Source organism: Pristis pectinata, chromosome 19 (genome assembly GCF_009764475.1).
Source record: "Pristis pectinata isolate sPriPec2 chromosome 19, sPriPec2.1.pri, whole genome shotgun sequence".
Taxonomy (NCBI): Eukaryota; Metazoa; Chordata; class Chondrichthyes; order Rhinopristiformes; family Pristidae; genus Pristis; species Pristis pectinata.
Window position 1 is genome coordinate 23,101,417 of NC_067423.1, and position 24,042 is coordinate 23,125,458.

The 24,042-nt window shown below is 40.6% G+C and overlaps 1 protein-coding gene across 2 annotated transcripts in view; it reads right to left on the reverse strand.

The window, feature by feature from the left end:
* The window catches only part of LOC127580329 (voltage-dependent calcium channel subunit alpha-2/delta-1), a 532,630-nt gene that overhangs the window by 486,789 nt on the left and 21,799 nt on the right, over positions 1 to 24,042 (reverse strand). The window lies entirely within an intron of this gene.

The following is a 24,042-nucleotide window of genomic DNA, read 5'->3' on the forward strand; positions in this document are numbered from 1 at the left end:
CATACCATGTCCTCCTTGTCCTTGCATATGTTAGTGTGGAGCCTTCCACTGATTTTACATTTATACTACGAATTTGGTGTAGAACGAGGGAGGAAATGGACTTGGTCCACTCAGGGTTCTTGACCAACAAGGCAAGGGTTTGCTGGTTACTTTAAGTGATTGGGTCGGATTCAGGGCCCAGTCCAACAAGTAACACTGAGCAGAGGGTAGAGCACAGCTCTGAATACTCGGCTGAGGCTCAGCTGGAATACTTGCATCCGATGAGTGCCCCCCTATTATAAAAGATGGATGGGACTCCTAAATCTTATTTCTAAACATGCAAAGATAAAGTCAAGAGGAAGTTGAATGAAGTCACATCACCAAATTGTTCCCTTGTAAGCAGTTCCAGAATCTAAATTATGAGATGTGAATTCCACCCTGCCTTTGGGCAGAACACAAGAGCTGGATATCTGGATTGCACTGGATGAAGGCAGGAGGACATTGCATAATGGGAGCAAAGAGGTACCTCCTGATGAACCTTCAATGCCCAGTTTGGTAAATAGTACTAGATGTCACCTCCTTCCCACCTCCCCCAAGTGAAACAATAAAACATCTATAAGCATAGTTGACCCAGATCCTTTCAAAAATATTTCAGTGCTGGCTCCAGGGATTGTAGGCAAACATCCAACTATCATATTTCTACCAGACCTGCCACAGAAAACTGTAGGAAGCACAGTGACAAGATCACTGTACAAAAAAAATAAGAGAACTAATAAACGTGTTTGCTCTATCAGTAAATGAGTTATAAAACCTAAGTTTAAGATCAAAATTTCATGCTCAAGTTAAACCAGGTTTTGAAATGACAGAAGCAAAATCGGTGCTTTATTGCAAGATTCTGACACATTTTTTTTGTAAGTTATAATCATAATTAGCCTTGTCTATGATATCATACTCTGTTCAATGTCAACAATTTCATTTCTGAGGTGGAAGATTATTGCTGCTATTCACAGTGATCAGAGTTCTTTTTAAACTGAATCCTCACTTCTCAAACTCTGTTGATGGGATTTGAAATAATTATATTATTTGTCCAGTGTTCTGGATTGTCATACTAATAAGACAGCCATTTCACTTTCATGCTTCAATGGATTCCTGTGATATTTGTTTCTAAGTCATAAATGATAGAAACAAATGCACATTCAAGACTTGGATGGGAAAAATTCAGAACTCTATCATCTTAAACAGATTGTTTAAGAATAACCGCAGAAGTATGAGTCCATTAACTGCAAAGAAAAGTTTGCCAAAGCAACAGGACAAATATCAGCCAGGAACATTTCACTTTGCATTGCTAAAATTTGCTTAATCTTAGCATCTAAAATTAACCAACATGGACAGTAAAGTTAAAGATGAAATAATATTGCTGTAACATTGATCGTAGCACTGCACACTTGTTACTTTATTAATCTTTCTTTTACTCCAGAAAGTGGGTTTAGTTGTCCACACTGAATTCCCCTCAAGAAGGTGGTGGTGACAGTTGCAGTGCTTCTGGTGAAAGTGGGAAGGAAATCCAGGATATAAACCTAATAATGGTGAAGGAAAAGCAATATAACGGCGATGGTATGTAGGGGCATCTGTAGACACTGGTGTTCCCATTGCCTGCTATCCTCGTCCTTCCTAGTCTCAGGACTGGGAGATGCTGTTGAAGTAGCCAAGGCAGGTAACTGCAGTGTATTTAGTAGGAGACACATGCTGCAGCCACTATGCACTGGAGGTGTAAGGAGTGAATGGTTAGGTTAGTTGACAGCCTCCCAATCAATAGGCTCCTTTGCCCTGCATGATTTTGAGTTTCTTGAGTATTGTTGGAACGTCAGTGTCCCATGACTCCCTGTGTAGATGTTGGAAGGTGAGGAGTTACTTGCCACAGATACCCAGCTACTGACTGACCTCATAGCCTATGATATTTAAGTCACCGGTCAATGGTGACTGATGGTGGGAAAAGTCAGCAATGCTGATTAGGCTCGTGCTTGTTGGAGATGGTCATGGTAAGACATTTACATGGCACAGATTAACTTGCCACTTACAACTGAGGCCTGAATTGACCTGAATTTTGACCAAGTCATGCTGCATGCAAGTATGGACTACTTCATCTTCTGAGGAGCTGCAAGTGAAATAGAACATTGTGCAATAATCAGTGACCATCACTACTTCTGATCTTATAATGGAAGCAAGGTCATTGATGAAGCAACTAACAATGGTTGGCCCTAAGGCACAGTGATGTCTTGGGGCTGTCGTTAACCTTTGCGAATGTACGGGCGCCTTCGTGCATTTGTGTGTCAGACCACAAAGAACCCAGAAGGAAGTTTCATGGAACTTGTGATAAGTTCAGGATTGCACTTTGCATGTGTGAAATGGTGTGCTATGCTTTACAATTTCTACATCCAAATATTTCAACTATGTGATCACAAGGTTTGAACAGAGACTTGCTGGTTGAAGCAGGCCATAAACAATGTACATAAACAAGTATAAACAAGGCCATAATCAAGTAACTCATCTTCTTCCAACATCTACACAGAGAGTCATGGGACACTGCAGTTCCAACAATACTCAAGAAACTCAATCATGCAGGGCCTATTTGATTGGGAGGCTATCAACTAAGCTAACCATTGACTCCTTACACCTCCAGTGTATAGCGGCTGCAGAATTTGTCTCCTACCAAATACACTGCAGTTACCTCCCTTCTCTATCCAAAATGAAACATTCCAGTCTGCAAAGGATTATTAAGCCTAGCAATCACTCACAATCTTCTAAACATTCCATAAATATGAAAATGAATAAATGGGAAATTTTTAGTCGCTAACCTAAGAAAAAAAGCTAGCGCTAAAAATACAAAATGCTTCCTTAGGGAAAATCAGTTGTCCTAAATATCGCAGTGAATTCTTTTAACAAAAAGCTTTACTGCCATACATTTTTGTAATTGAAACTAGTCTTTAACTAAACAAATTTCCAAGTCCCTACAAACTTATTGCTTACTGTCAGGACTGCAGTGCAAGGATTATTTTGCACTTCTGACAGGATTTAAACATTAGCAGCCATCCAAAAATAACTCCACATTTCATTCAGTGAATGTTTATCAGCATGGTCAGAAATTAGGCCAGGACTCAGTTTTCATGGTCTGCTTCCAAGATTTTCAGGCTATCCCCAAGTGAGTGCAGCTTCTACCTCTTCCTTACAAGGCCATAATATATACAGGAAAAGCAGCAAACTCCACAAAGTTGAAGCAAACTCCACAAAGTTGAAGCAAACTCCACAAAGTTGAAGTACCTGCCATTTAACAGCCACTGCTGACACATCTCTCCCAGGAACACTGGACAACTTAATAATAAAAACAGAGACCGCTATGGCCCGCAAGCTGGTCACAGAAAATGAATAATAATTTTATTTACAATATCATTTTAGGGCATTTCCCGTGGATTTCATCGCTTTTAGTGGCGATTAGAAATCCATAACCTTCATTCTCCAGTGATCTGACATTCCCTCCAGCCTTGGGCATTTATGACAAACTTCCTGCCAGCTCTGGCAGGATGGAGCACCATGGATAACTCTCTAGTCCACTGAAACATTCCAAGCAGCATCATTTTCCAGGACCCTTGGAGATTTCATGGTGTCAGTGACAGAAGCATGTTTGTACTTCCTCCACACCAGCCCCAGAATTCTGGGGCCCACAGACTCTGTGATGCTGGCCTGTGGCAACAGAAACATCTGAGAAACAAAAAGAAGGCACCTAAATCAGGTATTGGCATTGGATGTTTTAATCTTGTTGACCTTTCTGCCTGCTATATATCAATACAAAATCCAGTTATTTATTGCTGTCATGAATGAAAAAAAAGCACAATGGAAGTGCTCCTTGTGAAACTATATCTCACTAGGCCAGTTACTCTTCAATGCACTGCCTGACAGGTCCCATCCTGGACTCTGCTGGGTGCTGTCTTATCTCTGACAAACCACATAGTAGAAGGCTCAAAAAAAGCAACGGTCTTTACAAGAAGTATTAATATGCTGACATTATTGCATATTTTCACTTCATGAATGAAACACCACTTGGTATTATGCCCCAGTCATATAAGTGGGCCTGGTTAGATATAATGCAAACCAGGTCAGTCCTATTGTAGAGATGTTGCTGCCACTGAAAAAGGACCTTTACTACCATCTGTACTGTGTAGTAAAGCAAACAAATCCCACAACTGCTCAGATTCAGTCAACACTTTCCCTCCAATAATATCCTTTTCTTTTAAAGAGGCATCAACAGCATAACCTCTTGCCTGGTGGTTTAGGGCAGTTGGTGATTTGATGACTGTGTACTCTGCAATCCCATTAAATTCACTTGTGCCACCTTGTCAAATGCCTGCTTATCATCAGGGGCAGCAGAGAGGAGCATTCTAAACTCCAGTAGGAAGGAGGTCAACAAGAAGCCAGATTTTGCCTGTATAAATCGGTAACTATTTCTGTTTATTCTCCTCACCTCAGTCCCTGATTGGTAAATCCAGTTAGCAGCTGTTATAACTGCCTTGAACCATTCAACTGGGCATGCCTGACCCTTGCATGCCTATGGCGTGCCAGCCTCAGTAAGGTGGGTCATTAATTGCATTAACAACATTTGCTAAAATAAACATACGTGGCATCAACATCCCTCTCCCCTCCCACCAATTATGCCTCGGGCACCCAGCCCACTGGCTGCACACTGACAGCCATCCCGCAGTGCTGTGGAATCACACTGATTTGCATTCTGATTTTAATTCTTTGCTCCTGATCCTGGGTCTGCAGCCCTGCTGGGTGACACCAGATGGGTTGACTCATACCAATCCGTGAATCAAAATGCCAAAAATAGGAATTGGCTAAAAATGCAATGAAGCACTGAAAACATTTTGGAAATAGTAGAAATCAGTGCACAGATATAGTAAATGTTCACTGATAAAGAAAATCCTGATTTAAGTTATAATCACAAGAGGAATAAAGATGAAGGAAATTATTTTGCCAATTTTAACTCAGCCATGCAGAATTAAGAATCCATGTTGTCTTATCAACATTATCCAATCAACCTGTGATTTCCTTCATCTTCCCACTTCCTCAACTCCTCTCCTAATCTCCTTCCTCACTCAGTCTCCCCTTCCCCTAATCCCACTCATCCTGTCTCCTCCATCTCACTCCTCCTTCCCTTAGCTCTTCCCCATTTTCTCTCCCCCAGCCATCTGAGTCCCCGCCCCTTCTCCTCCCAAACTATCCACACTACTGTAAACACCCCACCCCACTTTTCCCATTGCCCCACCTACTGTAGCTGTCACCATCCCATGATTGTGGCCTTATGTCCTGTCCTGGGCTACTTTACGACCGCTCTCTGTCACCCATCCGCCTCTCTGTCCCCAGTCCCAGTAACCAACCCCATCCCTCCCTTTCCACCAGTTCCAGCAAATTCTGCTAACCACCTATCATCCTCCCACTCCGCTCTGGTCCCTGCAGCTGCTGAACATCCCACTCGTCCCCCACCAGTCCCATCAACCACTCCCCACCCCCACCACCAGTCCATCAACCACTCCTTAAATGGCAATCTTCCTACCCCACTCTAGTTGTAGCAAGCATTAAACATCCCACCCCATCTCCAACCTCCACTGCACCCCAACCCCCAGTCCCATCAACCTCTCCCCAACTGCCAGTCATCTTACCCATGCTTCCAATAACTCTGCCACCCAAAAGTTGCAGCCAAGCACAGACCTTCATCCCACTCCACAACCCTTCTCCAGAGAATTTCAGGAAAGGTTCAGTCACCCATTCAATGCTACTTGTCCTTAAGAATTCATGATCAATCTACATCTACTATCCAATTACAAGCAAGCCCTGATTCTAACCAACAGGTCCACCACAGACCCAATCCCAGTGCAGACTGACGGCAAGCAAGGCTGTGTCATCACTCAAACCCTCTTCTCATCTTTGTTGCTGCAATACTGCCCCTCACCTCCTCCAAGTTTCTTGCTGGAATAGTTCATCTGCAGAATGAGCAGGGAAAACAAGACCAAATCATTACAGAATCCTCCAGATCCACTGACAGGATAATCAATGCAATGTCAGCATCCCCTCCCAAGCCAGGATCCCTGACATCAACGCTCTGATCATGCTCAACCTGTGCAATATGTGAACCACATCATCCACATCCAGCTCTCAGTGGACAGGAAAATGCTCCATGGACACTCTCAAATTCTCCTTAAAGTAAGACAGCATCCTCACTGACTCATGATAATCCTTGGCCCATGACTATTCCAGATGTTACCAAGCACCTGGAATCTCTGCAGCATTCGCAAACAGTGAAGGAGCACACAATGCCCCAAACTACCCATCCACTTGCCTCAACGAGCAGCACCTGTCTCACCTGCAGCAGACTCTGCAGGTCCTACATGAGAATTTTCAGCTACCCCTTGGGGTTGAGGTTGAGGAGGATCTAATTAAGAAGATCTAATTAATTGCTAAATAAGTCTACAGCTGCTGTCTCCATTAGCCTTGCCAGAAGGCCAGTCCAATTATTCATTACTCTCTGTATGAATGTGTTCCTCCAGACATCTGTCCTACACATTTCTTTCAGAAGTTTTAACAAATTCCATTGTTCTGATAGCCAGGCATAGGTTGCTCTTAATTAGCTTTATCTTAATTGTGTCTAACAAGGGTTTGTATTCATCTATTAAGAGCCCTTCTTGTCCTCTTCTTTCAAGAAAAAAAATAATTTGAATTTTCCTCAAAGCTCATCCCTTTTAAGTTATGCATTCTTCCAGATCAGGGCATCACTGGCAAAGCCAAAATTTATCGCCCATTCTTACTTGCGCTTAAGAAGGTGGCGGTGAGCCACCTACAACTGAGGGGTTAGCTGCGCTATTTAACAGTCAACCACGAGGTGGGTGTGGAGTCACATACCGGCCAGACTGGTAAACACAGCAGTATTTGCCCCCAAAGGATACTTTATGTTAGGATTCAGCTTTCTGGCTTTTCTTTACATAATGCCCTAAATTATTCACTTAAACTTTGGTGGCTAAAACTGAATGTAACATCATTCTGACCACCTCAGTACATGAGAAGTAAGTAGAAGGAGCAGAGAGAAGCCTTTAAGTCTCATATAGTTCATTAAGATTATTGCTAAATCTGAATCATCAACTTCCTTCATGGGAGATCGAGGTTGCTTGTGAGGATCTCACTGTTCCTCCTTATTGCCCTTGGAACAGAATGGCATTGTAAGCCATTTCAGAGGGTGGTTAAGAGTCAACAACACTGGTGGGTCTAGAGTCACACTGAGGCCAGACTGAGTAATGACAGCAGATCTTCTTCCACAAAGGACATTGCTGAACAGGATAATCCAGTAATTTCATGGTCACTAACTTCTTATTCCAGATTTAATTAATTACATAAATATTAATATTTACACATGCTGTGGTAGGTTTTAAACCAAAGTCCCCAGCTCATATTCCAATCCACAATGATATTTTGACACTGTTTTCCCTCATTTACTCAATGTCACCCATTACCTTTGTTTACCTAACCCTAACCCAGGAGACACTTCCATCTTAACAATTACCACTGGTCTTCCCTGTGTGGTATATAAGGAGTAAGAGGGTAGCCAGGGGAATAGTAGGTCCCCTTAGGGATAACAAGGTAATCTATGTGTGGAACCAGGAATGTAGGTGAGGTCCTAAATGAATATTTCTAATCATTATTCACCAAGGAGAAGGACATAGAAGATAGTGAGTTCAGGGAGGGACAAGTTGATAGTCTGAGCATATCAATATTAAGGGGGATATGTTAGAAGGCATGGAATGTACAAGGGGGATAAATCCCCAGGGCTGGATGAGATCTATCCCAGGATGCTATGGAAAGCAAGAGAGAGATATCTGGGCCCTGCCAGAGATTTTGCATCTTCATTAGCCACATGTGAGGTACCAAAAGACTGGAGGGTTGCTAATGTTGTTCCTTTATTTAAGAAGGGCAGCAGGGATAAGCCAGGTAACTAGGCTGCTGAGCCTTACATCAGTGGTGGGGAAATTACTGGAGAAGATTCCAAGGGATAGGATAAGGTACATTTGGTAAAGGCAGGGGAGGATCAAGGATACTCAACATCACTTTGTGAGGGGGGAGATTGTGTTTCACTACTGTGATTGAGTTTTTTGAGGAGAAAACCAAGAAGATTGATGAAGGCAGTAGACCTTTCTATCTGGACTTTGGTAAGGTGTTAAACAAGTTCCCACATGATGGGCTGGTCCAGAATATTAAGGTACATGGTACCCAAGGCGAGCTGGCTAATTGGATCCAAATTTGTTGGGTGAAAGGAGACAGAGTGTGCTGGTGGAAGGATGCTTTTCTAATTGAAAGCCTGTGACCAGTGGTGTACTGCAGGGATTGGTGCTGGGACCCTTGTTGTTTGTGATATAATAAGTTGGAAGTGAATGCAAGAGGAATGATTAGTAATTATGTGGATGCTACAAAAATTGGTGGTGGTGTGGATAGTGAGGAAGGTTGTCGAAGGCTACAGCAGGATATTGATGGAAAGTTGGGCGGAGTGTTGACAGACGAAATTTAACCCTGACAAGTATGAGGTGATGCATTTTGGGAAGTCAAATAGGGGTAGGACATAGATAGTAAACGGAAGGACGCTAAGGAATATTGGCGAACTGATGGTCCTCCGGGTTCAAGTCCACAGTTCCCTGAAAGTGGCAACACAGGTAGACAGGGTAGTGAAGAAGGCAGATGGCATGCTTGCCTTCACAGGTCAGGACATATAATAAAAAAAGTTAGGACATTATGTTGCAACTTTGTAAAACACTGGTTAGACCTCACTTGGAGTACTGGGTGCAGTTCTAGTTGCCAAAATACAGGAAGGATGTGGTTATGCTGGAGAGAGTGTATAGAAGATTCACCAGGATATTACCTGGATTGGAGGAGTTTAGTTATGGAGATAGATTGGATAGGCTGAGCTTGTTTTCCCTGGAGCAAAAGAGATTGAGAAGTGACCTGATAGAGGTATATAAATTAAATGAAGTTTAGATCGGGTGAATAGTCAGAACCTTTTTCCCATGGAAAATCAAGAGAGTGTAGGTTTAAGGTGAAAGGAAGGAGTTTTAAAAGGGACTTGAGGGGAAAGTTTTAACAAATCAGAGTAGGTTACATAACTAGAGAAGCAAACAATGCGGCTTATCATTCTCCAGTACTGTACTCATCGTTACATTATCATATGTTCAAAGGAATAGGAACAGTGCTGTGCTTGTATAAATCAGCCCAGTGAGCTCATAGAATCTATCCTTTGAATCAACAGTGCTTGGCTACTGCGCACTAATTGGATGTTATGACTCCTTCAGAATCTTCCGTATTTTTACTTCTGTAGCTCTTATCTTTCCTTTTAGAAAAAGAGTATAATTTTAGCATTGAGAGCAGAGGAGCAGAATTTCCTGCTGTTACAGCAAAGCACTGTAAATTTATAGCAGTGAGACTTCTGCCTGCTAACTTGTCAGCACCCATTGCCAATTCTGAGGTTTCTTACAGTAGGTGAAAATCAAAAAACTGCAGATGCATAAAATCTGAAATAAAAACAGAAAATGCTAGAAACACTCAGCAGCTCAGGCAGTATCTGTAGAAAGAGAAACAGATTTAATGTTTCAGGCCAAAGCATTTTCTGTTTTTACTTAAGTCACTGGATCCATTTGTCAATACTTGTGCCCTAGCAACACAGCCTAGCAGCATCATTACACTTTCATAGCAAGCAGAGTTGCCATGGTGAGGATCTGGTGAGTTAGATCTTCATGTCAAAAGGAAGTACAATCAATTACAAGGAAATCCGAGCCTCCTGCACCTGCCCAGGAGACCTACCACAGCATTTCCTTTGGCCCACCCCCCATCTTCCCCCTCACCCAGCACCATTCCCACCACTAACTCTGCACTTTCTTGAGAATCATTGCTGATAGTTGCAGAAACCCAGCAGATGTCAACCTATAATAGAACCCTGGTAATTCAGCAGTCAGAAATTTCACTGCCACAAGCTTACACTGGTCTGCTGCAACAGGAAATTCTGCTACTATGTGTTTTCATTGCTAAAATAATACACTTTCACCTATTTGGAAAGATGATGGACCAGTGTAATGAAAATCAAGCCTGCAACTTGCTTCTAGTATGCATTCTGAATCAAGCAACATTGGTGCCTTAATGTAAGGAAGGTTTTTTGGAATTTCTGGTGAAAAGTTCTTTTGGGAATCCAGAAATTAAAAGAGACATGTATGAAATGACTGTAGCCCACTGTGACACCCACTGAAGGAACATCTTTGCCTCTTGTTCACACCCCAAGACCACATTCTCCCTCTTGGTGATCAGAAGTGAACCTGGCCCAAGTGAGCCAAAGGTTACCATCTTCTGCTGGTTCACTTGTCAATGCCAATGAATGCACACGGGGATGTACTCACAGATAGAAAATCAGCCTTTGGATGATATTGATAAATGGCTTGGATTTCACTCTCACAGCTCACAATGTCATCTGAAACTTCACTACGTTGCTGCCTTGTAAGTCAAGCACTACTTCATGGAATGAAATCATAAAGTGGATAGTTTATGTGAATTTCTTTGCCAACCAGTTGTTTGGCATATAAGGCAAGAGAATGACCTTTACATCAATGTGAACAATTAGCCATCTTTTGCATTATTAAATTAAGTCACAAATCATATGAAATCCATACAATGACTTACTTTACATTGCTGGTTGTTTAGGGAAGTACAGAATGCATGGCAATGCAATTAGCATTAACTTATGCACTCAGCAGCCATTCATTTTGCATTAAATATAGTTTCACTGATTTATGTGCAATTGGTAAACTTAGGTTGCTACATTGCAAGGAATTTTCATATGACATCTCAGATTATCAGAGAGAACACTAGCAGCCTATTAATATTTAATGTTTGTGCTTGTACAGTAAATCTACCATTACCTGCCTTCGCTTTAATGTCAAATGTCCTTTTATTTAATTTTTATTACATCAGGGGAATTCATTTTAAATATCAGAAGATCAACCATGCTCTATAAAAGTGTACTTTCCAACTTTATTTTGAATCCTGTCTTCGTTTGAAAAAGAGCTATGACTTTTAACATTTGCAGATTGATTGAATAAGAAGGATATTTTCTAAAAAGGGTTTGAACCATTTGGTTTTTAATTTTGGTTCAATCAGGGGATGCTGTTTTGGTTATGACTGTTTGATAAAGTTGATTTTCTAAAATTACATAAAAATTTTAAGCAAATGCATTAATTTCCAGTTTCCACTGTAGATTGCAACTAAATGGATAATGACAATAATTATGTGTATATTCCTAGCTGTCCATCGCCGACTGTGTTTTTATTATTCAAGGCTTTCACCTGCATTACCCCAGTCAATGACCATTTTACACCCACAGACACATGATTGGTCAAAAGTTTACGTACAACACCTGCATTCTTAAAGAAAATGCATAGCTGACATTATGAAATATACTGCCAACACAGAGTATTATTAATACAAAATACCCTGAAGTGTCAATGCAGGTTTTTCCTGGTTAATAATGGTTAAAATGAAAAAAAAACAGGTTAAGCAGAACTACTTCTATTGCTACTTCACTGGCTCCTATATTTCTGCCTTTCTTTGTGAAGGTGTTAAGTTCCAGTGCTACCAGCATCCCTGCATCTCACCCAATTGGCCTCACTTCATAAGAGAGCTCAGACAATCAATGTCAACAGAACATTTTGACCATGGGGAATATCACAGCTGAGGCCAGTCCTGCCTTGAAGTGAAATCTGTAAAGGACACCATTTCCACCAGGACTCATCAGACAGCAGTTGGAATGGAAATCCTAAGAGATAGTGAAATGCATTCTCCTTCTTTCATCTTAAATTGTTTGGGGTATTCCTGAATTTGACTTCATTTTGCCATTTTAACACATCAGAGCCTGCGCTTTGCTGGAGAAGAGAAGGAAAATTATTGATGATAAACAATGAAGTTGTTACTTGGGTTATGAGATACAGTAAGCACTGTCTTTAAGTTGGCCATCAGAAAGACTTTATCAGCATGAGAACATGCAATCAGAGCAAATTAGAGTTCAATGGATGCTTTGGAAACATGTACAAAAGCATTGATTTATAGAAAATACAGGGAAAGGTTGTATTGCCTGAACAGGCTGCACATTACATGTACAGTAGGCACCTGCCTTGTGCCTTTTATTGCCTTTTCCTCCCATCAGCTATCTAACCTAATCTAAAATATTAGGTTGAACCAGGTGGGAGCGAAGAGAGAGAAGTCAGAACATTCAAAATATTTCAAAGTCTCTGTAATTTTCTATACATTGATAATATGTTGTGCTATCACTTGAGGACCAAGGAATATGCACTGAAAGGTGACATTGTCTCTTGTACCTTTGGTGCCCATCCAAACCTTGTTATGAATGGAGCTTATTGACCCATACTGGAAGTCCACCTAAGGTAATGAGTAGGAACAGGATGAAGCTCAACTCTCTTGTCAATGAGTCCGTTGCACTCTAGTCTAGACTTTCTACTCAGAATTGTAACTGAGCAATAAGAGATGATTTGCAAATCCACTGTACCTTAAAGGACCAGGTACCCTCAAAATAATTTTGTCTGTAGGAAACCTCAGGAAGAATTATTAGCAAACTTGCCTGGCAATATTAGGTTGTTTACACTCAACTGAAACCCTGAAATGTAAAATACATGTTCAACCCACTCCATGAGTTTATGACCCCTGGGTTGGGTTAAGACTAGCCCCATTGTGTTTGCTATCCAAAAGACAAAATGATTGGCTCTGAGACACAATTCTCCCACTCAGCCACCTTGCAGACTTCAGAAAATTAAGTGTAACTTCAAGGATTTCCCAAGGTAGATGGCCTCCTCGAGAACCCCAATGTAAAACAATGACAAGAGGAGGCCCATCACCAACAGTGCCAATTCAAACAACCAGTGTGTGCCCACTCCAATTCACATTAATGGTTAACTGTCAGCCAAACCTTTCCAATAATGCACTGCAGTAAACCACCAGCAACCACATCCCTCTCACAATTTAACTGAAGTGTCCAAACTGCTAGTCAATGTTCAGGTGGTGAAATATCATCCTTAGCCCAAGCCTTCACTCACATTGTTCTATCAATTCACTCTGTCAAAATTTTGCCTGAAACCTCATTGCTGTCATCAGACCTACGGTGTAAAGAGGAAATTCTATTCAATTACATTGGCGTGCATCTTGTAACAAACAATCTGCTGGAAGAACTCAGCGGGTCGAGCAGCATCTGTGGGAGGGAAGGAATTGTTGATGTTTCAGGTCAAAACTCTGTATCAGATGCTGCTTGACTCACTGAGTTCTTTCAGATTGTTTGATGCTCCAGATTCCAGCATCTGCAGTCTCTCCTATATCCATTACGCATCTTGTAAATAGTTCTCTTCTCGCAAGGTCTCCTGTACTATTCCCTCCCTCAAGGTGCAGCCAAGTGATCTGCTCGACGTTCTCAATGATAGAAGCCCTTGCTGATTCACCTTCAGCATACCTTCATTTTAGTGGGGAAGCATTGCTGTCTCATACTGACAAAATCTCTTCGTAATGCATTTGATTTATGTAGTAGCATATGCAGTAATTTACATATAATGGAATTCATATAGTTTAAAGTTGTTCTCCTCCAAGCCGGTTGGAGTCATGCCACTTTCGAGTCCTACCTCGTGTCACTGTTTTGTTTCTTGGCAAGCACCATTTTTGGTTGATCTCTACAAGGACTGCATTTGCACTTAGCAGAATTGAAGAAAAAAAAAACTTCAAGGACAAAACTGAGCCTCCAACTTTTTTGAATGTTAAAACATAACATAACCCCTACCATTGTCATACTTCCATGCTGTCACGCTCACCAGATCCAGGTCTCTGAATTGGCTCTGTGTAGCTTTAAAACATTTTTCCAATATTAAGCCCTTGTACCTCAACATATCATTTTATGTTAAACATACTGTTTGCATTTATCAGATGATTCTGGGTTATTATTGAACATAGTAAAAACCTAAATTCTTCTGCTCTTGAAGGCCTTCTGTATTAAATGCACAGAACCGCAGTCTATAATGCAACATCTCCACAGATCTACCTGGCTGGGTTTAAAACAACATGGTCATTCAAGTCCATAGATAACTGACATGCACAGCCATCCCTCAGATTTATAACAAACTAGGGAATTACACAAGGGGAAGATACCCCCACTTAACATCACAGAACTCTGGATGGATAAAGTACATAATTCTGAACAGTGGGAATAGAGCCTGTGTAATGTTGCAGCATTACTTTGACTGTATTTTCCAGTCTCCTGCACAGTTTCCATTGTACCTTATAATGTCTGATGTGCTCTTCAATTACATTTGCAAGTATGTTGCTCTAACCAAAATATAGCAGATTAAACTGGAACTTATGACATTTGATTTTTCTGTGGTAGAATAACCACTTAATCCGATTTGGCTACACGAAGGATTTGGCTGGTTATCACCGCGGGAGATGATGTGGAATAACTTCATGACCTTACTAGTAGCTTTTATCCTCTGATAATCCCCATAACCTGCTTAACTTTAAAAAGATTCGTTTCAATTGTGTCAATGGAATGAGATAAATATTTTTACACTGACCAAATGAGCAAGAAATATTGTGTAGAGTGAAAAAATAATTTCCTAAATCCAAGACAAATCTAAACAGAATACAAGTTCCAGTCAATTACTTTCTGCTTCCTTTGTAAAATAATGAACAGGGTATTCCTGATGGAAACATCATTGGGAAAAGAAATTACATTAAGTGCAGTAATAATATGGAAAAGAGAAAATGCCACACTGTGGTTAATTAGTGTTCAGGGCTTTCTGCCTATTTTCAGCATCAGTCACTTTTCACACCAAGCCTTTGACCATTTAGTTCCCAAATACATGTTCTGGCTACCTCAGAGTTTTTTTCCTGCTTACTGTGGCCATTCACACTGAAGTGAAAATGGTGATATGAGACTCTGGAATATCAGATGAAGATTAATCAGACCCCTGTATTGCACTGCTTCTTTCAGCTGGCCTTTTAGTAACCTTGTGGTCATTATCCAATGACCTCAGGTAGAAAGTGCACAGGCACACACTTTAACCCCAGATTTTGTGACTGGTATGATAAAAATGTCAGCATGCCCCATGAAAATGACTGCAAGTCCTGGAGGCTGCAGGTGCACAGTTAAGGTTAGAAATGCAGAGGTTGCTGTTGGTGATCATTCACACACTGCACTGTTTTAATCTGTAGAAATCACTGAATTGAAGAGAACTCAAAGTTTACATAAACTCACCATGAAATACATTGGAAACATTATGCTTCATTACCTGAAACATAAGTGAGTTTTTAAATAATGTACAAAGCTGTAACTACCACTTGGCAAAATCCCATAGGCTTAATTTTAAATGTGTGGATTGCAATTCCTTCAAATAATGCAAGTAAAAATTTTAAAAAAACTTTCTAAAGCTTAACTTCAACTTCAGTCTTGCGTAACTCCCTATCTTCAATTTGAAGAATATTTAAAAATTTCTAAAAACTAATGCTTTTTACTTTCTGATTTGTTGTCTAAGAGAAGTCTTCAGTGTGATAGACTGCTCACAATATGTGGCACCTCTGTTGTATGGCATAAGAGATCCCCTTGAACTCTCATTGACAGCATCCAGCATCAGAAAAAGAGAAAACACACTACAGACGTCACCAGATGGTTGTGGTCAGTTTTCTACAAGATCAGTGGTGAGTACCGTCACTTTGACAGCAAAATCCTGGATAAGAGATAGGGATAGACTGATCCCTCCTCCCAGTCAAAGTCTGATGTTCAGACTCTCACATGTAACATATCCTTCTGGGAAGGGGCAAGGTAAGGATAACTGGGTTCAGGATAAGTATTTTCACATGTTATCTCTATAAATTAAATATCCAGTAATAACATCAAAAATGCTAAAATGGTAGCCTTTCTCAGAAATCCAAACTTGGCACTTCAGTTGAAAATGAAAGTGTAATAGTTATATAATTCAAATAACAAGTGCAAAATTCCACCAAATCTAAATCTAATGATTTAAATTTCTGGCCAGAATAAAGGGAGTTCAGTTGAAAATTTAAAAAGTACCTGGGTCTAGTGTGATTCACAACAGTGCCTTTGTTTCTATTCCTTCATTTCTGCTCACTGGTCACTTGCTTGGAGCCTATCCACTACACTGCATTGCTCAGACAGATCATACATGCACTCTTAGAAATCAAATACTTTTTTGCTTTAAATTCAAAAGCAGCATTCATTCTTAAATAGTCAAAAATATCAATCACTCAGTTTTTACAGACGTCAATCTGCCTTTCAGTTTCTGAGATTTGTCACGCACAATTTCCCCTCATCGAGTATTCACTCTCCAAGATAACAAGTAGAGTAAATATTCAAAAATACCTACTCCTTCAGTGGGCAGGGCAGGGGCTGACTCAGAAACCTGCAGGGAGAAGGGGAAACTGAAACAGAATATCAGAGCTGTGTTACGATCATGAATCTCTTCATGACCGGACAAAGAGAACGCTGGCAGAAATCCAGAATAGGCCCCTTTGCACCAAGAACACAAAGCTTGAAGGACATGATAAATGCATCAGGAAGAAATCAGAGGATATGGCACCTTCACCGGAGAGTAAATGCCATCAACAAATTGATTATATACACATACCCAATTATTATGAAAACTGGAATGTGGATACATACAAACACCTCTTCAGAAAAAACAAGTAGGTCTCACATTCATGTTTTACTTGTGACAAAATATTCAGGTATAAAATGTTTAATTCTGATCAAATATAAGGTAACTTAAAATAGAATTGTGGAGTTCACTCAGTCATTTGCTGTGCATTCAAATAGCAACCTAAAGTGAGAAATAAACCGAGCTTGGGTCATAGGTCAAGACTGAGCAACCCATAGTCAAGCTGATGGACAGAGCATTACATGGCAGGTGAGGGATAGGAAGATACAAAAGCCAATAAAGTTCTATTGGATAGGCCATCATAAAGCATTGGAGTAATGAACAAACAAGAATATACTGACCTATCATTAAAAGTATAACAGTCAGAAACAACAGATGGAACACAAAGATTAGAAGAAGAATAACATAAACCAATAAAAATATCTGATGACATCTGATTTGGACACTCACTCTTTCCATCCAATAATGGATATTTTTTTCATTCACACAACATTTACACCTAATTGTCCTTCAAGAGATAATGGTCAGTTGCTTTTTGAGCTAGTGATATAGCTGCTTGAAGACCTCCAGACCTTTGACACAATAGCTCTAAAGTAATAGCGATATATTTCCAAGTCGGGATGGTATGTGCTTTGGAGGGAACCTGGACACAATGGCATTCCCTGTCACCAGCTTTCTTTGTCCTTCTAGTTAGCAGAGGTCGCAGGGTTGCGAGATGCTGTTGGAGAAGCCCTTGACAAGTTGCTGCATTGCACTTTGTAGGTGGCATACACTTCAGTAGCAGTGGACCACTGGTAGAAGCGGTGAATGTTTAGGGTGGTGGATAGAGTGTTATTCAAACAGGGTGTTTTGAGCTGGATCAAACTGAGTTTCCTGAGTGTCATTGGAACTGCAAACACTCAGGCAACTGGAGAGTATTGTTGCATCACACCTTAGCCTTGTGCATTTAGATGTTCCATTAACTTGACGACTTAAGATATTTCATTTTATACACTAATTTCTTTATTCCAGGAACAAGATTGTTTCATTTTTTTAAAATTAATTATTGTTATTTTTGGAACTATTCTGTATAAAAGCACTTGTGTAATTTTCACTCTATGCCATGACAACCCAGTTTACAAATATCCTGACTTTAAAAATAGAGAGGGATGTAAAACAGCCTGTCAGCTCATAATCACCTGTTCTATACGATCGCACAAACTTAAGATCCACCCCAGTCAGTTTTATTTTTACCCACATTGCTCATCCTAATCAAATACAAAGGTTGCAGAAGTTACCATTGCTCTTTTGTAAACTATAATCATTCTTTCAACACCCACATAGTGTACATCGAATAACAACACAGAACATTTCAGAGGTTGCGAGTCTTCATTTTAAAGGGAACTGTTGTCAGCTAGCTCCTCGGCCTTTGCTTTATCTGCTATAAACTTGGCAATGATGCCAAGGCTGTAACTTCTTACATTTATAATGAGGCCATTCAATCCACTGGGTCCATGATAGCTCCCACTAATGCAATCCCATTGGTCCCATTCCCCCTCTCCTTATTTCCCTATATCCCCACTATGTATTCCCTCTCACACTGGCACATTCCCATATGATTTTTTGTGCCATTAACCTATGCTAAGGTATAATTTACAATAGCCAGTTAACCTACCAGCAAATCTTTTGGGATCTTCACCTTGAGTGTTCCTCCCATTTGCTGTGGAGTTGGAGTTTGTCCTCAACCTAATGTTATTCCCACACTAGCACAGCTGGGGTTAGAACATACGCATATCAAAGACCAAGGTGCAAAGATACATTCTGGCACACTGTGGCACAGTACTTTGGTACAGTGACATCCTTAAGTACATCAAGGGTTACAAATACTACCATAAGATCAATGATGTCTGCCTCCTGAGGATCAAGAGTCCCCTGTGATAGCTCAGTTGGCAAGATCAACCTGAAACTGAATCAAGCAGACCAGTAGATCTGAATTTCTTACCTATGCTCAGCCAGAGTAGTACTAGATGTTGTATCACCAGGTAATCAGAGTGCTGACCACATTTCTGTCCTTCAACAACTCACCAGCCGCAGCACCATGGTGTCCATTAACATTCTGGCAATTGAGATGTTGGAAGTCAACAAACTCGACCTGGTGAGAACCCCTCCTGTTACTTTCAAAGATTTGTGCACATTCACTCCAAGATTCCTCTATTCCTTTAAATGCCTTGGTTCCCCAAAATGCATTACTTCAACTTCCTTGGATCAAATTCCACATGCCACTTCTGTGCCCACCTAACCAGTCCATTAATATGTCAACATTCCCAATCCAGGCTCCCAATTGAAGTATGGGTTGGTTGAGTAAGTACTGAAGGTTACAGAGTACCAATGTAGCTTTCTTGCCAGCAAGCTGTTTCAGAAGAGAAAGAACAGTGGTAAAAAAATATACAAAACAAATCAGAGTCTACAGGACTGAAAAATAATGGCTATTTACATATTGTTGCTGCTTAGTCCACAGTATACTCTCCCCATATCAAAAGGGAGTAAACACAATCAGCTCAAAACACTGGATCAATCTGGCATATCATCTAACTCCAGTTTAGGTAAGGAGAGATGTGCACACTCATCATTTATTCTGCACAAGCTCCACTGACATTTAATAACAGGTTTCTCAGCTGTTTGGCTGCAGCTGCTTATTTTGGGTTTTTTTCAGACACCAACAGATCAATGAAAACACCACTGGCCATTACCACTGATATTTTAAATTGCTGCATATATTTATTTGTATAACTTACAACATCAAAGTAGGAACCTGTGAACTATACTATGTATTTGCATAATGAGCTACTGAATTAAATCCGTCAGCTACATGCTGCAATTTTATTGATAAAATCCTCATTTGCTATTAATGAACTTTGGTTGCAGACACCCTAGTATTGACCTATAAAGCACCTCCAGGTAAACTGGATAATTCCTCAGGCAATAAAACAAAACTTCAATAAATTTTATTTAACATTAACACTGCCACAGCAGCTCAAACAAAATCACCACTCATTGAGACACTCTGGGAGTCATGGCCTAACTCGTTAAAACCTCATTTTGGATGATGATCTGCAGCTAAAGAATTCCTGTGTGTCGAAAACTTGCAGCAAGATCCAGCTCACTTTCTTCCATTGCCCAGTTAAACATTTCCTCGAGTGCAGGATTCACAAGCTGCCTCAGTTGCTGATCTGAATTTCTGGGCCACCTGCACAGCAGAAATGTGGTGGGAAACTGCAGACAAGGGTTAACCAGCTGTGGCCCTGGCCCCAAGTGCTGGAAAGGAACCTTTTCAAAATGCTCAGCACTGTCCTAAATCATGTACTTCCCCTGGAATATGGCTGTGATTCTGAGCTGGGGGAGCTTGTGGCAGAACCATCATCTGATCGGTTAGTCCTGCCAAAGGTGAATTGCACTTTGTTTACTTTGGTCCAAAGAGTGAAGAGATGCTTCACGCCCAGTAATCCTGGACTGTGCTGAGAGTCGTCAATATTATATTTCAGAACGAATGGACAGATTCTTAGTTTTGTATTTTCCGCAGCACCTCATCATTTCTCCCTCCCCAGTCTCTACTTCTCTCTCCCACTCTCTTCTCTCCCACCCCTCTTCTCCAATTTCCTCTTCCCCAACCATCTTATCACTTCCTCTCCTCCATCTCTTCCTCCTTTCCCCCTTCCTCTCCTTCCCCATCTCCTTTCTCTTCCTCCTCCACCTCTCTTCCCCTCCCTCCCCCTTTCCTCACACCTCCGCTCCCTCTCCCTTCCATCCAGCAACACCAGGGGTTGGCAAGGCTTTACTACTGTGCTAGAAATAACCTTCAGTGGTTCCCTATAGTTACTACTGTCCCATTTTGTCTCCAGGAAATCTACCAAGACAATAATGGAAAGGGGACTAAACATCCAGATAGCTGAAGTGTATTCACAAACACCTTTTCGTTCCCTTTATCGAATTTTCAACTTCTTCCAAATCTAGAATTGCCCAAAGTAATTATCCCACACAGACAATTTGCTTAGTCCAAATTGCAGTTTGCAGAAAAACAACATGGAAAAGGATCGAGGAAAAATGGTCCTGTTAAAGAAAATATACTGCAGTATAGCACCAAATATGAAATACTTAAACAAAAGCAGCCAAGCACACACTTAAAGAAGAAAACGCTAAAGGTCAGAACAGCAATCCCTAACAGCATTTATTTAGCCAATGTAGTAGGCTAAAGAAAATGGTCACTTCAACAATTAGTTAAGTGAAGAAATATAGCAAGGCTGTTACACCAAACATAAAAGGTAAAAGATTTCTGCAGCTCATCTTAGAGGTTAGATGTAGAAATGTGTATGCTCTAAGTATACAGCTGTACCATTGGAAGACTCAATCAGTCCTCTCCACTGCTGACTAATAAGGCTTGTACTCTAGAAGCCAAGATGTAAAATCCTCTTTGAAAACATATATAAAAACAGACTGTACTCTTGCCAGACTGTAACATTGCCCTACCCAGGGACTATTCTAGATAAGACAGTGGATGGAGCATTAGTCTAAATATGTGGTTGATGGCCAGCACAGATTTGGTGGGCTGAAGGGTCTGATTCCTTGCTGTATCTCTCTATGTTTTACATTTATCCAAACAGGAGGATAACAATGATCAGCCAGTTGGCTTCCTGCACCAGCCTTCAATGCACAGCGTTCAGTCTAATTTGTTCATAATAAATACTGCTTGTATTACATTGGAGTAGAAAATAGCAACCTGACAGCAAAGATCAGTAACTTTACTAGTCAACATTTAGGACCCCACAGATGATTAAAACAGTTTGAACACTGTGACTTCAGGAAGCTTCCATAAATCTTAACAATTTCAAAGGAGCTTCAAGAAACATCATCCTGCTAACAAAAACATGGTGGAAACCCATTAATAACCAGAAAGTCTGATCAAAATGAACACCATAATAATTTTATGGTGACTAAAAAACTATATGTGGCAGACTAAGAGGAAAATGAATGCAAATCCATGCAGGGTAAATCAACAGCAATCACAACAAAGGGGTCAGCACCAAACCAAGATGAGAGAATCAAGATGATTATACCTGACTATATCCCTAGTTTGCAGGATATAAATTGTTTCAGCTATAAGACAGTTGTTCAGGTGCCAGCTAAGCTAATATTGGTTGGCCGAACCTACACTAATATCAACAACTTTATGAATACTTTCACAAATGAAGAATATGTTGAAACAGCAGCAGCTTGTATGAATGCTGCGGTATCTGCTCTTATCTGTTAAATCAAAAGGTAAGGAAGTGTTAACTTAAAGTAAGTGAATTCAAACATCTCAGTTGTATTTCAGGTTTTAATACATACTGGTGGCTTTACTTATGGCAAATCGAATTGTTTGCTGTTTTAGAAGCAGTGACCCATGCCATGTAGTTTAAAACAGGGTACACTTTCAACTTGTCTGCCAGGCATAAACTGGCATTGAGGATCAGGGCCAGAGACAAGCCCATTTTAATTTCAATTCATTTTAATGGAAATGAATGTGCAGTTTCTATACTGAAGAGATGGTGGGCACTTGCTGGGGCAGGTGGGGCTAAAATGTTTGCAAGTTTCAGCTCCAACTGGAAAGGGCTCGTGACCTATCACTGCATTTTTACTTGACTGGAGCAATGGTCCTATCGGAGCCATTGATAAATGAGAGATATTCTTTTTTCAAATCACGAATATATTCAGTATGGTTTGAGAATAGAATTGCACAACTCTTTGTTTTTCTCAAATGTTAAATCAACAGCTACAACGTCTCTTATTATTATAGTGCCCAGAAGTTCTTCCATATTGCTATTTAGTAAGGCAAGCAAACAAGGTAGAAATTCTAACCAAACATTTTTTTATTGATGGCAAATAATACTGCAAGAACGTATCAAAGGTAATTATCCCAGGGTTCATTTAGCACTTAAAAGGTGTATACAGCCCAATACAGAACAATTGTGTACTTCTAACATTTTGATTTCTAACTCTTGTGCTTAAAGTCCTCCATGGCCTTGCCCCTCCCCTATCTCAGCAATCTCCTCTAGACTGAAATCCCTTCCAAAACTTTGCGATCTCCATTTCTGACTTCCTTCAACATCACCTCCTCCATTCATTCAACCAGCGGCAGTCATGCCTTCAGCTGTCAAGGTACTAAGCTCAGACATGTACTTCTCCCCCACCCTACACCATCTCTTCACGGTCCCTCCTACTCCTAAAATGTTGCTTTAAACCTACTTCTTTAGCGTGGTTCTTGGTCTCCCTCCTCTTGGTATCTCTCATTGGGTCAGTGTCATTATCTTTACCTGTTAACATACCTGTGAAATGCCTTGGAATGTTGTATCACATTGACACAAAATAAATAATGCACGTTTTTCTTGTTATTGGGACCCATTTTTAAAATTGCAAGAAATGCCAAAAGATGGCCATCAAGTCATTCTGGATTGAAGTTAGTCAGCTGCTAATCAGGAAGACTGAGAAGGAAATGAGCTGCAGTGTTTAGCATGATGTGGAGTGGGACTCGACCCGAAGTCACTGAATTTCATTGCCTTGGTAAGTTTACAAGAAAGTTGAAAATGCTAGGGCTTCCACCCATGTGAACAAACCCTCAGAATGGCCTATAAATGTGAAGCCAACACTCCTGCCGAAAGCAGGCAGAAGGCTATGTCCATATGCAAATTAGGAGCAAACACAAGTTTTCAAAAACCCCTTAACTGCAAGCCATACTGTGCCTGGCCCCTGAATAGTTCGCCACACCACTGGCTAATATTCCTTTCTGGTACCGGCTTGTTCATGGAGTCATTATATTTTCAGGCCTCCACCCCAGTATGATGGTGTTCTTGAGCATCAACTCAACTCTAGAGAGTGAACCAATTATATTTAATTTGGTCATTAACCAGGAAACCATTTGTACTCCTGCTGGAGCAGGGATGGGATGAGACGAGACAGAGATGGGTGCTGTGTGTAACTTCGTGCCCTTTCAAATTTACATCCTTGGCGCTCCTGTAAATATAGCATAGGAAAATAAACCCATGGTTACTTTAGTAAAGTTCATTGGAATTTTCATTCTGAAAGGTTTTACATCCTCTTGAAAGTGAGAGACAGATTCGAAGTTATAGAACAGGATATTCAAAGTGAGTTTATTAGGAGGGGGGGATCACTGAAAAACCAAGAACAGAAATATACATCGGGTTATCAAATCTGAAACAGAATTGGAGATTTTTCTCTCAAAATCAAATAAATAGAGGTA